The sequence below is a fragment of the Helobdella robusta genome (genome assembly GCF_000326865.2).
Source record: "Helobdella robusta unplaced genomic scaffold HELROscaffold_5, whole genome shotgun sequence".
Classification (NCBI taxonomy): domain Eukaryota; kingdom Metazoa; phylum Annelida; class Clitellata; order Rhynchobdellida; family Glossiphoniidae; genus Helobdella; species Helobdella robusta.
Window position 1 is genome coordinate 6518760 of NW_008705254.1, and position 4342 is coordinate 6523101.

Here is a 4342-nt window from a genome sequence, read left to right on the forward strand (position 1 = left end):
CATTTCACGGAATCAATTGAATCGCGCACTTCAAACGACGCCAGCATTACGCATCCACGACTTATCAGAATACATACAGGACTCAAACGCAACGTGAACATGATTTAAAAACAATAAAAGAGCAAATTTCACTGCTCTTGAAACAAATTTAAATTTTAAAACATATTACAGACATACATTAAAATGTCACACAATAAAGTGCATTACGAATTTTCTCACAGTAAACATTGCACCGTTCATTGAAGCGCTCTGAATAACGAATTTAACCACACACGCGTTTGCATTATGCACTAAAAATTATTAATAAACATTGAAATTTAAACTGCTGCTTGCAATCGTTCGTGTACTTTTATTAATTCATTATTTCAAGTAAAAATTTAATTTATTACATTTAACTCTTGTGTAATGTTGATAATGTCATACTTAATGATGTCATACTTGAAGGGTCCTTTGCACGAGAATAATAACATCGTGATGTAGCACAGCAATTTGATGCAGTGCTTACAATCACCAGTTTTATGCAAAAGTTTTGTAAAATTTCATTTCAATCCCAATCAAAACAGCCAGTGTGATAGGCCGGGGCACAATTATTAATACACGCTACGAACAGCAACCATTGCGATAACAATTATTTAAATAAATGCATTAATGTAATTATTACAACAGCCAACAATGACAAACTGGCATCAATAAAAATGACATCAACAAACATGACAACACGACGGATAACAGGGAGACGACACAGGGAAGGAAACGACCAACCAACCGGTGACCGGGATGTTGGCGAACCTCTGCAGCTTCCTGACGGCCCCACTCAGATCGGACCTTCCCAGCCACTTCCTGCGCGGCATGTAGCCGTAATTTGTGAGGTAGTCCTGAGAGGAGAGGTGAAGGAAATGTTTCGAAACATCATTTAGTTGCTCATCTGTAGCAATTCAATCTTCATGAACTAGTAAGCTTCGGCATTGATTACATACAGGTTTCAGCCTTGCTTTGTTTTTCAACATTACATACGTATAATGTTTTTTTTTTTGATAATTCCTCGCTTATAAAATAAGTTCAAAGCCAAAATATAAATTGTGCAGTTTATTGTAAATGCTGAAAAACCAGATGAATTTCAATAAAAATTTTGTAATTCGTCAAACTCACAGACATGCGCACAATTTTTGAAAATTTTGACATTAGGGTACAATAAAAATTAAATTGAAAACTAAATCATCACGAAAGTAAAATATTCACGATGAAATATCTCACGTAGATATTGGGCACTTTTCTGCTGAATCCAACATTAATTTTATTGGTAGTAATCGTTTGCGCTGATGTGGTTGTGGTACTTGTCGCTGGTGTCGTTGTAGTTGATGTGGTTGTGGCTGTTATCGTTGTAGTTGATGTGGTTGGTGTAGTTGATGTGGTTGTGGTAGTTGTTGCAGTTGATGTTGTTGTGGTAGTTGTCGCTGGCGTTGATGTGGCTGTTGGAGTTGATGTGGCAGTTGCAGTTGCTGGAGTTGATGGAGTTGTTATAGTTGTTGAAGTCGATGCGATAGATGGCAGAAGAGGAGCCGAATAAACGGTAGAAGCCAGCAAAAGAATGCACAAAGCACTGCTAGGTATGGGAAACTTCATCTCTCTTTCTTTCTATTTAAATTTTATTTTTATTTAAAAAATCGGTTCTCGATTATTTGTATAGAAGTGTTTAAAAAGTTGACACAAATTGAAACACAATTCTTTATGTTCCAATTAATATCAAATTAGAATAATTATTGTTAGTTTGAAATGTATTATAATAAAGCAATTTGTAGTGATTTTTAATTGCACAATTTGAAAAGTTAAAACCTCGTTGGCATGAACTTGCGCTTATATAAGGCTTGCAAGTGAGTGTTGTATCAATTGAAAATTTCAATTGAAGAGTCGAATGTCATTATTTCTCAAAAGTACAGTTGTGGCGCTGTGGCGCTGTGTGTGTTGTTGTGTGCTGATGTGTGTTGTTGTGTGTTGATGTGTGTTGTTGTGTGTTGTTATGTGTTGATGTGTGTTGATGTGTGTTGTTGTGTGTTGTTGTGTGTTGATGTGTGTTTGTGTGTGTTGTTGTGTGTTATTGTATTGTTGTTGCATGCTGTTGTGTTGTTAGTTGTAGCGTGTTGTTGTTTGTTGACTGATGTTGTTGCAATTATTAGGCGTGACTACGTGTAGCTAGTTTGGTGTTGTGAGCTGTTGTCTTGTTCTGTGAAATTGTAAGTGTTGTTGTTCTATGTAATTGTAGGTGTGTTTGCGCGTGTGAATTCGTTTTATTTAAGATTGCTATCTTGTTGACCATAATTATGCATAATTTCTTAGTTGTTGTTGTTGCTGCTGCTGTTGTTGTTGTTATTGTGGTTGTTGTCATTGTTATTGTTGCTGATGTTACTGTTGATATTGTTGTTGATGTTATTGTTGTTGCTGTTGATGATGATGATGATGATGTTGATGATGATAATGTTGTTGTTGTTGTTGTTGTTGAGTTCATTCATTAATAACTTCCCATTCACAGTGATATTGAATCATCAGATTCAATGATTACACACACACACTGGCGGTGCTGGTAGTAGTTGCTACTATGTAGTTGAGGCATGGTTGTAGTTTTTGTTGGTTCTATTGTTGTTTTAAGTTACTATTACCACTACTACTACTACTACTACTACTTTACTACTACTAATATTATTACTATTATTAATAGCTGTAGTAGTAGTAGTGGTAATGGTAGTTGTTGTTGTTATAGTAGTTATTATAGTTGTATATACTACTATTACTACTACTACAACTATTACTACAACTGCTACTACTACTACTATTAATACTACTAATAATAATAATATAATAATAAAATTAATAATAATAGTAATAAAAATAATCATAACAATACAAATAAAAATAATAGTAATAATAATAAAAATAACAATAATATAATTATTGAAAAGTAAAATAAGAAAATAAATGTAATATATTGGTTAACAACTGTTACTAAACCCATTATTGTTTCTGATCAAATGAATGAAGGAATGAATGAAGGAACGAACGAACGAACGAATGAATGAATGAATGAATAAATGAATGAATGAATAAATGAATGAATAAATGAATGAATAAATGAACGAATTGCTCTTCGGAGTATATTATTTTCATGCAGTAATTAATTTCAACCTTAATTATATTTCAATGTGATCCAAATGTTTCAAAAAAATTAATTATGCTTCTGCCGTTACAATGACATGATTGTGCGCAACGTGTAAGTCTCAGTCAGAGTTGTGGTGCGTGTAGCCAGACAATGAATGAATATGAAGAAGTTTGTTGGTGGCTGACATGTGTGCGTGTGTGCGTGCGTGTGTGTGTGGATACTTGTGTGTGTATGCGCGTGCCTATATTAGTATGTGGGTTTGTATGTGTGCTTATATGCCTGTTTGTATTTACAATTGTAGCTGATTATATTTGTTTTTGTTTGCATGTTTTTATGTGTGTCTGTCCCTCTATGTTTGTGCGTATGATGTATGTGTGCACGTGTGTATGTGTGTCTGTGTGACTTTGTATGTGTCCGGATGTGTATCTGTGTGTGTATCTATGTGTAGACCTGTGTGGTTCGATTTGTTTTTTTTAGGAGTTTTTAAGTGTGTTTTCGACTGTTATTTGTGATCATATGTGTGTTTGCTTGTTTATGTATACGTTTTTTGTATGTGGCTCTTATGTGTGTTTGTATGTTTGTATGTGTGTTTTTGTATGATTACTCATATGTTCGTCTGCATTTGTTCATATATGTTTGTATAAGTGGCAGCCGTTTTTTTTATATATGACGGTGTGTTTTCCTGTCTGTGTGAATGTGTGTGTGTGTTTATATGTGTGTATGTGTGCTTGTACTTGCGTTTTAGTTTTCATGTGTGTTTCGTTGACTGTTTGTGTGTTTGTTTTCAAATATTGCTGACCATCATTATGAATATTCAGTGCCACTTGTTCGAAAGTTGATTTTTTTTAATTTTTTGTCCACATGAAGTTCATGGGAGTTCACGATCCTTATACATCTGTTTTTATTGGCTTTTTTTCTGTTTTCTGTTCATCTGTTTTTTGGCCATTATGTTTTCAAATGTGCTACTAAGTGTGTCTCTATGTGTGTGTGTGTAGTTTTGTGTGTGTGTGTTTTTGTGTGTGTGCGTGTTTGTGGGCGGGTGTGTACTTGCAATCTACCATAGTGAGTCGTACATGGTGGAAATCACATATTCATGCTTTCAACGAAGGTAATTAGTGAGGAGATTGATTAATAAGTTAAATTTTTTATTTACTTAACTTGAATATCAGAGAGAAGGTGGCCCAAGAAGCA